Below are 12,935 nucleotides of genomic sequence, written 5' to 3'. Positions count from 1 at the left end.
TATGCCATATTAAGTAAAACTAAGATATTTCCACCATAAAAACAAGTTTTACAACACCGAGCCCACAATGACCTGTTTTACAAATAATGTAACGATTTCGACCCATTTATCTCTTTAAACGGATTAGGACTCTATAACCCAACCCGATACCAAGAGCATAATCCCGGAGACTACCAAATCCCCCAATCCGCGTCCATATAACCAAAAGCTACCCCTTCGAGCCCAAGCGCTCCTATGCATCTAGTCTAACAACTAGCTAGCTTCATAACAAAATACCTGTAAAAAGGTAAACAACGAGAGGGGTAAGCTAAAAGCTTAGTGAATGCAATAATTATACGAATACATATATAATTATACCTACTTGCAAACACTTACACAAACCGCAAACACGCTAGCAAACATAATTAGCTTATCGTCACAATAACAAGCTATAAATCTCCAATACCACAAGCTAGCATAACAACCGCATATAAATATAACTCGAATAATATAATATGCTTACAACACAAATAACCATGGTTAACCAATAGTACAAGGGAACGGCGCTCGCGAAAACGCCATCGGTATTCATAACATCCGTTAGGGCACTTAACACCTCGCACCACTAACCCCCAGGGTGGCACCTTGAAAGGACCCGTTCATATACATTATAAACGATTCACAATAGTTGATTACATCGCGAGGTATTTGACCTCTATATGATACATTTTACAAACATTGCATTCGTTTTTAAAAGACAAACTTTCTTTACAACGAAAGTTGACGGCATGCACACCATTTCATAATACATCCAACTATAATTGACATAATAATAATCTTGATGAACTCAATGACTGGAATGCAACGTCTTTCAAAATATGCCATGAATGACTCCAAGTAATATCCTTAAAATGAGCTAATGCACAGCGGAAGATTTCTTTAATACCTGAGAATAAACATGCTTTAAAGTGTCAACCAAAAGGTTGGTGAGTTCATAGGTTTATCATAACAATCATTTCAATATATTAATAGACCACAAGATTTCCGTTTATAAATATATGTACACTCGCAAGTGTATAAAAGTATTCTATAAGTTGTAGGCACCCGGTAACAAGCCTTAACGTTCATGTTTTACCCTCTGAAGTACACCAGATCAGGTGTGTATAAAATAACCTCGAAGTACTAAAGCATCCCATAGTCAGGATGGGGTTTGTCAGGCCCAATAGATCTATCTTTAGGATTCGCGCCAACCGTACATAGACAAGTAGTTTAATGTTACCAAGCTAAGGGTATATTTCTAGTTTAAACCCACGTAGAATTAGTTTTAGTACTTGTGCCTATTTCGTAAAACATTTATAAAAACAGCGCATGTATTCTCAGTCCCAAAAATATATATAAAAGGGAGCAAATGAAACTCACCATACTGTATTTCGTAGTAAAAATACATATAACGTCATTTAACAAGTGCAAGGTTGGCCTCGGATTCATGAACCTATATTAATTATATATATTTATATGTTGGTCAATATTTGTCTAACAATTTTTGGTCAAGTCATAGTGTACCACAATCCTAATGCTCGAGACTAATATGCAAAAGTCAACAAAAGTCAACTTGACCCAAAATGACTTCTAAAATTTATACGTGTTTATTATATAACTTAACTATAGTCGTTTTATATATTTAAATATATTTATTAGATTTTATAATAATAAAAGTCATTTATTAATAAAAATTTATATTAACGTTTATATATGATAAAATATACTTTTATATATCTTAAGTAGTAAAATTTATAAAGTTCACTTAATATCGCAAAACTATAGTGGTAAGTATTATTAATGTAATTATATTACGCGTGGTGAAAAATATCTTTGTATCCCCTATTTATTTGATAAAATAATATTGATCATAATAATAATAAGTAAAAGTTGTATTATTTTGTAATAATAATTATTATTCTATAAAAAATAACAATATTTATGTTTACTAAAAATGTTATTATGATAAAATGATAATACTAACATAATAGTAATAATGATATTTTATAATAACAATGATATTTCTATTAAAATAATAACGACGATAGTAATAATAATCATTTTAACAATAATACTAAAATTCAGTTGACTATAACTTCAAATCCGTTCATCGAAACCATTCGATATCTAAATGAAAAGTTCTTGATTTTTCGCTAGCTTTCCAATGACATGCATATCATATACCTTATCTCAGTAGCATATGTATCTAATTCAGGATTCAACAAACCTATCTAAGGACAATATCGAATGTACAAGCATGCATAATCCTATATACTCGAGCACTAGTCAGGGATACACTATTGATATATAAAAGTTAAGTTATGAGTGCTCACGTATCAATATTGAGATTCAATATTGCAGGAAAGTACGTAGATGCAACGGAGATGATAAACACTAGATTGACCTCACGAGCATACCCATGAACCATACCCATCACCTCCATAGCTATAACCCATAATTTCCTTAGCTTCGACTCATTAAAAAAACTATTTTGAAATCACTCGGACATCACTCCGTCGTAATATTTTATGTATACTAATAATATCTTGAAATAATACAGAGCAAATATATATATATATATATATATATATATATATATATATATATATATATATATATATATATATATATATATATATATATATATATATATATATATATATATATGTAAATCGATTGAGAGAGTTTAGAGAAATATATTTTCAAGTTTCTATAAAATAATGAAACCTATTGAATTCTATTTATAATAGATTTTTGAATTATTAAAGTGAATTATTAAAGTATGAATTATTAAAGTATGAATTATTAAAGTGAATTATTAAAGTGAATTATTAAAGTGAATTATTAAAATATGAATTATTAAAGTGAATTATTAAAGTTAAAGTAAAGTAAAAGTAAAATAAAGGTAAGGTTAAAGTATAGTAAAAGTATAAAAACTATGTATGTATAATACGCGTATAAATATATATAATATTAATTTAAATCGTTATATATATTTAATGAAATAAAATATAAATATCGTTATATTTATTATACTGGTTAAGGAATGAGTTGTCAAAAGTGATTCTAGATATTTATAAAAGTTATATACGTTTTAATAATAAAGTTCTTTTTAAACTGAAAACGTTTTTGTACGTTTGAAAATAGATTAATAGAATATTATGGAAACCAATTCTCCACTAGCTTTTGTCTAACTTTCGTAAATGACACTTTTTATTTTTATTTATAAATAGCTTTACAAATTATTCCGAATATCATTAAGAGGAATAGATTTTCTCAAATCATAGTACACCTCTCAACAGAGATTTGTAATCATAATTCAATGTTTCTGATAATTCAATCATTTAATATATATATTTTTTTAATTTTGTCGATAATCATATTGAAACAAATACATTCATATAAAGCATTATACATTTAAATACTTTGTTAACATTTTCAATTTATAACATATACACATATACATACATATTCATATATGTTCATTTAATGGTTCGTGAATCATTGGAATTTGGTCGAGGTTTAAATGAATGTATAAACATAGTTTAAAATCCTTGAGATTTAACTTAACAAACATTGCTTATCGTGTCAGAATAATATAAAGATAAAGTTTAAATTTAGTCGGAAATTTCCGGGTCGTCACAGTACCTACCCGTTAAAGAAATTTCGTCCCCGAAATTTGATAGAGGTCATTATGGCTAACAATGAGAATGTTATTATGACGATTATGAAGTTTTATCTTGTCTAATAAGTATGGATAAAATAATTCGATTACTCGAAGTGTATGAGGGAAGTTATCGTAAATGAAGGAAATAAGATTATAGTGATTCGTCATATCTTTTGACGTCATCACAATTGATCTCCGAATTTAAAGAAAATCTTTGTAATCTATGTTGGATTTGATGCTTCGGTGATTAAGGAGATTATGATTCTCTTTGAATTAATACGATAATCCATCTTGATTTCTCTGTCAGGTATTTCACTATAAATCCACCTCCTTCGTTTCCTTACAACTCACACCTTCTATTCTTTCTCCCTCAACTCATATTTTAAAGTATTTGTCAATATGCTTCATCCAGTACTAATTCTCGATATACTCCTCACTTTCATATCTGTCGTTCTTCTTTTTCATCTGCCTCCAGAAGAATCTATTTACTTCTACTATACTCTCGGTTTTATAGTGTTTTTAGTTCTTCCGTGTCTTTATATTGCTATATGCATCGATATATACGGTTTATAATTTTTAGGTGGTTGTTGGGTTTTATATCTTCCCTTATATTTCAAAGCCCCTGCTTTTGTCTTCTATAATCATTGACATCTACAGTTAATGCTTCCTTCTATTTGCTGCGATTTATACTCCAATTTCTATTTTGGAGTTTTGTCCTTTCGTTTCTTCTTCTTGAGATTAAGCAACGTTTGTAATGGTCCAGTATTCGCAGATATGAATTTCAGATTGAACATAGTTAATGTTCTAATAAGGAAATGGTAATGGCACGATCTTGATTTGTTAATTTACCAGAATACCCTGAAAAGACCGAATCATCAAGAAAATATATTCTTGATATTTTTAGAGATTAAATAGAATACAAGAGTCGTGTAACATGAAACATGATGAAGGCATGGTCTGTGAATCGTCATGTCCCATTAGAAACTCAGCATGACTTACTGTAATATAATCACGTTGATCAAGTGTCATTATATTATACTAACTCATGCTTCAGTTCCCAACACTACTTCAAAACATTCATAATTTAAACTCGAAAGTTTATAGAATATAGAAACTAATAGTTTCTTATATGATGTAACACTGATAGCGCAAAGAGATAAATGACTTCAGATAAGATTAGTTGTAAAAATATCTTCAGAAATATCGCGGATATTTATAATGAAAGATACGATAATATCTTAGAATTTCTAATATTGATGGATGATGATGAAGATTTGTCTATAAAGGTTTAGAATAAAGAGTAAGGTATTCGTTAATGACTTTAGCAGGAACTGAATCATTTGGATTCTTTGAAGGTAGATTTAGTCTTTGTGATTTATCCACAGCCTCCTTCATAGTCTGTTCAATCCGTTTTCCAGTTTCAAACCTTCTATTTTTCTCAGCTTTACCACCTTACTATTCTTTGTCATCAAACTTTTTACTGTTAAGATTGTTTACAGTTTTTGATGCTTCGTCAGCATTTCAAGAACTAGTTTGCAGTTCAAAATATTTTTCAGAACTTCACATTCAAATTATGTAAGTCCATGAGATAGACGTTTTACGTACACATATAACTGTTGGCGTAGACATGCTGCGAGATTTTAAAATACTGGTTACTATTTTCCTATGATTCATATGACAATTCTCGTTACAAGATGCGAATGAGTAAATGATGTGATTTCAATAAATATAATGATTTTTTGAAAAGTCAAAGATAATTGAAGTTGTTGGTAAGTTTATTGCTAAGGTGGCGAGATATGAAAGGTCCCCAGTAACGATGACGAAAGGGCAACGTATCTATCGAGGTTATAATAAGACTAGTCCGACTGAAAACTCGAAGTTGACTTGCTGGAGCTGTGACAAAACTGTCTACTTTGAAAAGGAATTGAAAAGTCATTTTAGCTAATAAATGCCAAAGGGTCTGACACGGATACGCGTCGAACTATGAATTTGGCTTCGAGAGCATTTTAGGTACATAAATGTGGGTAATATGTGGTTGGATCATCATCTCAATTGTTCATTGTTTGAAGTGTCTTCGAAAACTTCGGAGAGTTTGAACACAGTTTGTAATCGTTAATATACATATGATGTTCTAACACAGTTTTGAAGTCAAAGTATAGCTTTGAAAGATGTAGGAATCTAAGAGTGATGTCTTCTGCTAAATCATGACTTGGATTTTGATTTGTCAAAATCAGAATACGTAATCAAATTTGGGTGAGAATGGTTGTTTTGATATCTATACAAGAATGTATATTGTTGTGAGATTTTGGGAGTATAGTTGATGATTTGCTTAATCAGATTCGAAAAATGTAACATATTAATGGTGAATTTATATATCTCTCGGGTATTACCTACCCGTTAAATTTTTTTTTTCACAATTAATATTTTGTACAACAGAATTTTATTACAGTTTTTATGAAAATATATATGTGCATATTTTCTTCAGATGTAACATAGATTTAATGAGTTAATATTAAATTAAACTCATTTGATTTACGGTTGAAACTAGAACTGAATAATACCTAAAGACTTTAGAAATTACATAACTTTTACGGAGTATTTATTCAATAAAATTGAAATTATGAATTAATATTTCGTTATTTGTTGGTGTTTGTAACCCTTGCACCATATTCTCTACAGCCACTACTCGAGCGCGAAGCTCGTTGACTTCTTCTATTACACCGGGGTGATTGTCGGTTCGGACGAGCGGATAAATAAAATCTAGAATTTGATGTAGTATATAATCGTGACGAGATACTCTGGAAATGAGAGAGAAAATGGTGTTTCGGACCGGTTCGCCGGTAAGTGCTTCAGGTTCATCGTCAAGAGGGCAATGTGGTGGATGGAAGGGATCACCTTCTTCTTGTCTCCAATTATTGAGGAGGCTACGAACCTATCCCCAATTTATCCAGAATAGATGATGGCTAATTGGTTGATCCATTCCAGTCACACTGCTTTCGGAGCTTGAGTGGGATTCCATATCGGAATTCGAGGGACTTGAGCTAATGACGAATTGCATTTCGTTCGATTGAATAAAGGATTTTTTGATATGAAATGATTTTTCGGCTATCGGGTGGTATTCTAATTACATAGAATATCTATATATATAGCGCAAAAGATTTCGTAGATTACGGAGGAAATTACGTGATATGTCAGGCAAAGTTTACAGTAATAGATACGCTAAGAAATGGATTAGCAAATACGCTAATATATGAATTTTGTCTGTACACTATTCATGCAATCAATGCAGTAAAACGTGTCTAGACTAAGAATGATAAGCAGACAATTTCCGACAAAAATGATAAGCAAAACTTTTGACATGCAGACACGGTCGAAGTCCAGGCTCACTAATGCATCCTAACGACTATCAGTTAGACACACTAATGCAGACCTGGTTCGCTAAGACCACCGCTCTGATACCAACTAAAAGGACCCGTTCATATACATTATAAACGATTCACAATAGTTGATTACATCGCGAGGTATTTGACCTCTATATGATACATTTTACAAACATTGCATTCGTTTTTAAAAGACAAACTTTCTTTACAACGAAAGTTGACGGCATGCACACCATTTCATAATACATCCAACTATAATTGACATAATAATAATCTTGATGAACTCAATGACTGGAATGCAACGTCTTTCAAAATATGCCATGAATGACTCCAAGTAATATCCTTAAAATGAGCTAATGCACAGCGGAAGATTTCTTTAATACCTGAGAATAAACATGCTTTAAAGTGTCAACCAAAAGGTTGGTGAGTTCATAGGTTTATCATAACAATCATTTCAATATATTAATAGACCACAAGATTTCCGTTTATAAATATATGTACACTCGCAAGTGTATAAAAGTATTCTATAAGTTGTAGGTACCCGGTAACAAGCCTTAACGTTCATGTTTTACCCTCTGAAGTACACCAGATCAGGTGTGTATAAAATAACCTCGAAGTACTAAAGCATCCCATAGTCAGGATGGGGTTTGTCAGGCCCAATAGATCTATCTTTAGGATTCGCACCAACCGTACATAGACAAGTAGTTTAATGTTACCAAGCTAAGGGTATATTTCTAGTTTAAACCCACGTAGAATTAGTTTTAGTACTTGTGCCTATTTCGTAAAACATTTATAAAAACAGCGCATGTATTCTCAGTCCTAAAAATATATATAAAAGGGAGCAAATGAAACTCACCATACTGTATTTCGTAGTAAAAATACATATAACGTCATTTAACAAGTGCAAAGTTGGCCTCGGATTCATGAACCTATATTAATTATATATATTTATATGTTGGTCAATATTTGTCTAACAATTTTTGGTCAAGTCATAGTGTACCACAATCCTAATGCTCGAGACTAATATGCAAAAGTCAACAAAAGTCAACTTGACCCAAAATGACTTCTAAAATTTATACGTGTTTATTATATAACTTAACTATAGTCGTTTTATATATTTAAATATATTTATTAGATTTTATAATAATAAAAGTCATTTATTAATAAAAATTTATATTAACGTTTATATATGATAAAATATACTTTTATATATCTTAAGTAGTAAAATTTATAAAGTTCACTTAATATAGTAAAACTATAGTGGTAAGTATTATTAATGTAATTATATTACGCGTGGTGAAAAATATCTTTGTATCCCCTATTTATTTGATAAAATAATATTGATCATAATAATAATAAGTAAAATGTTGTATTATTTTGTAATAATAATTATTATTATTCTATAAAAAAATAACAATATTTATGTTTACTAAAAATGTTATTATGATAAAATGATAATACTAACATAATAGTAATAATGATATTTTATAATAACAATGATATTTCTATTAAAATAATAACGACGATAGTAATAATAATCATTTTAACAATAATACTAAAATTCAGTTGACTATAACTTCAAATCCGTTCATCGAAACCATTCGATATCTAAATGAAAAGTTCTTGATTTTTCGCTAGCTTTCCAATGACATGCATATCATATACCTTATCTCAGTAGCATATGTATCTAATTCAGGATTCAACAAACCTATCTAAGGACAATATCGAATGTACAAGCATGCATAATCCTATATACTCGAGCACTAGTCAGGGATACACTATTGATATATAAAAGTTAAGTTATGAGTGCTCACGTATCAATATTGAGATTCAACATTGCAGGAAAGTACGTAGACGCAACGGAGATGATAAACACTAGATTGACCTCACGAGCATACCCATGAACCATGCCCATCACCTCCATAGCTATAACCCATAATTTCTTTAGCTTCGACTCATTAAAAAAACTATTTTGAAATCACTCGGACATCACTCCGTCGTATTATTTTATGTATACTAATAATATCTTGAAATAATACAGAGCAAATATATATATATATATATATATATATATATATATATATATATATATATATATATATATATATATATATATATATATATATATATATATATATATATATATATATATATATATATATATATAGATATAGATATATATATATATATGTAAATCGATTGAGAGAGTTTAGAGAAATATATTTTCAAGTTTCTATGAAATAATAAAACCTATTGAATTCTATTTATAATAGATTTTTGAATTATTAAAGTGAATTATTAAAGTATGAATTATTAAAGTGAATTATTAAAGTATGAATTATTAAAGTAAATTATTAAAGTATGAATTATTAAAGTGAATTATTAAAGTAAATTATTAAAGTATGAATTATTAAAGTGAATTATTAAAGTATGAATTATTAAAGTGAATTATTAAAGTTAAAGTAAAGTAAAAGTAAAGTAAAGGTAAGTTAAAGTATAGTAAAAGTATAAAAACTATGTATGTATAATACGCGTATAAATATATATAATATTAATTTAAATCGTTATATATATTTAATGAAATAAAATATAAATATCGTTATATTTATTATACTGGTTAAGTAATGAGTTGTCAAAAGTGATTCTAGATATTTATAAAAGTTATATACGTTTTAATAATAAAGTTCTTTTTAAACTGAAAACGTTTTTGTACGTTTGAAAATAGATTAATAGAATATTATGGAAACCAATTCTCCACTAGCTTTTGTCTAACTTTCGTAAATGACACTTTTTATTTTTATTTATAAATAACTTTACAAATTATTCCGAATATCGTTAAGAGGAATAGATTTTCTCAAATCATAGTACACCTCTCAACAGAGATTTGTAATCATAATTCAATGTTTCTGATAATTCAATCATTTAATATATATATTTTTTTAATTTTGTCGATAATCATATTGAAACAAATACATTCATATAAAGCATTATACATTTAAATACTTTGTTAACATTTTCAATTTATAACATATACACATATACATACATATTCATATATGTTCATTTAATGGTTCATGAATCATTGGAATTTGGTCGAGGTTTAAATGAATGTATAAACATAGTTTAAAATCCTTGAGATTTAACTTAACAAACATTGCTTATCATGTCAGAATAATATAAAGATAAAGTTTAAATTTAGTCGGAAATTTTCGGGTCGTCACACACCTTAACACCTCGGCACATCACCCCGAGTGGCATCTTAACACCTCGATGCAACACTCATTATTTTACGGAGTGGTGTCTTAACACCTCGACACTACACTCCTAGGTGGCATCTTAACACCTCGATGCTACACCCGAGTGGCATCTTAACACCTCGATGCTACACTTTTCACGTGAAACATGGTGTCTTAGCACCTTGACTGAAATGTCCCGTTCTTATTGATTAAAAACGTTCCATATTAATTGATTTCGTTGCGAGGTTTTGACCTCTATATGAGACGTTTTTCAAAGACTGCATTCATTTTAAAACAAACCATAACCTTTATTTCATCAATAAAGGTTTAAAAGCTTTACGTAGATTATCAAATAATGATAATCTAAAATATCCTGTTTACACACGACCATTACATAATGGTTTACAATACAAATATGTTACAACAAAATAAGTTTCTTGAATGCAGTTTTTACACAATATCATACAAGCATGGACTCCAAATCTCGTCCTTATTTAAGTATGCGACAGCGGAAGCTCTTAATAATCACCTGAGAATAAACATGCTTAAAATGTCAACAAAAATGTTGGTGAGTTATAGGTTTAACCTATATATATCAAATCGTAACAATAGACCACAAGATTTCATATTTCAATACACATCCCATACATAGAGATAAAAATCATTCATATGGTGAACACCTGGTAACCGACATTAACAAGATGCATATATAAGAATATCCCCATCATTCCGGGACACCCTTCGGATATGATATAAATTTCGAAGTACTAAAGCATCCGGTACTTTGGATGGGGTTTGTTAGGCCCAATAGATCTATCTTTAGGATTCGCGTCAATTAGGGTGTCTGTTCCCTAATTCTTAGATTACCAGACTTAATAAAAAGGGGCATATTCGATTTCGATAATTCAACCATAGAATGTAGTTTCACGTACTTGTGTCTATTTTGTAAATCATTTATAAAACCGGCATGTATTCTCATCCCAAAAATATTAGATTTTAAAAGTGGGACTATAACTCACTTTCACAGATTTTTACTTCGTCGGGAAGTAAGACTTGGCCACTGGTTGATTCACGAACCTATAACAATATATACATATATATCAAAGTATGTTCAAAATATATTTACAACACTTTTAATATATTTTGATATTTTAAGTTTATTAAGTCAGCTGTCCTCGTTAGTAACCTACAACTAGTTGTCCACAATTAGATGTACAGAAATAAATCGATAAATATTATCTTGAATCAATCCACGACCCAGTGTATACGTATCTCAGTATTGATCACAACTCAAACTATATATATTTTGGAATCAACCTCAACCCTGTATAGCTAACTCCAACATTCACATATAGAGTGTCTATGGTTGTTCCGAAATATATATAGATGTGTCGACATGATAGGTCGAAACATTGTATACGTGTCTATGGTATCTCAAGATTACATAATATACAATACAAGTTGATTAAGTTATGGTTGGAATAGATTTGTTACCAATTTTCACGTAGCTAAAATGAGAAAAATTATCCAATCTTGTTTTACCCATAACTTCTTCATTTTAAATCCGTTTTGAGTGAATCAAATTGCTATGGTTTCATATTGAACTCTATTTTATGAATCTAAACAGAAAAAGTATAGGTTTATAGTCGGAAAAATAAGTTACAAGTCATTTTTGTAAAGGTAGTCATTTCAGTCGAAAGAACGACGTCTAGATGACCATTTTAGAAAACATACTTCCACTTTGAGTTTAACCATAATTTTTGGATATAGTTTCATGTTCATAATAAAAATCATTTTCTCAGAATAACAACTTTTAAATCAAAGTTTATCATAGTTTTTAATTAACTAACCCAAAACAGCCCGCGGTGTTACTACGACGGCGTAAATCCGGTTTTACGGTGTTTTTCGTGTTTCCAGGTTTTAAATCATTAAGTTAGCATATCATATAGATATAGAACATGTGTTTAGTTGATTTTAAAAGTCAAGTTAGAAGGATTAACTTTTTTTTGCGAACAAGTTTAGAATTAACTAAACTATGTTCTAGTGATTACAAGTTTAAACCTTCGAATAAGATAGCTTTATATGTATGAATCGAATGATGTTATGAACATCATTACTACCTTAAGTTCCTTGGATAAACCTACTGGAAAAGTGAAAAATGGATCTAGCTTCAACGGATCCTTGGATGGCTCGAAGTTCTTGAAGCAGAATCATGACACGAAAACAAGTTCAAGTAAGATCATCACTTGAAATAAGATTGTTATAGTTATAGAAATTGAACCAAAGTTTGAATATGATTATTACCTTGTATTAGAATGATAACCTACTGTAAGAAAAAAAGATTTCTTGAGGTTGGATGATCACCTTACAAGATTGGAAGTGAGCTAGCAAACTTGAAAGTATTCTTGATTTTATGTAACTAGAACTTGTAAAATATATGAAGAACACTTAGAACTTGAAGATAGAACTTGTGAGAGATCAATTAGATGAAGAAAATTGAAGAATTAAAGTATTTGTAGGTGTTTTTGGTCGTTGGTGTATGGATTAGATATAAAGGATATGTAATTTTGTTTTCATGTAAATAAGTCATGAATGATTACTCATATTTTTGTAATTTTATGAGATATTTCATGC

This window comes from Rutidosis leptorrhynchoides, chromosome 1 (genome assembly GCF_046630445.1).
Source record: "Rutidosis leptorrhynchoides isolate AG116_Rl617_1_P2 chromosome 1, CSIRO_AGI_Rlap_v1, whole genome shotgun sequence".
Lineage (NCBI taxonomy): Eukaryota > Viridiplantae > Streptophyta > Magnoliopsida > Asterales > Asteraceae > Rutidosis > Rutidosis leptorrhynchoides.
Note: the sequence above shows the minus strand (reverse complement) of the source record.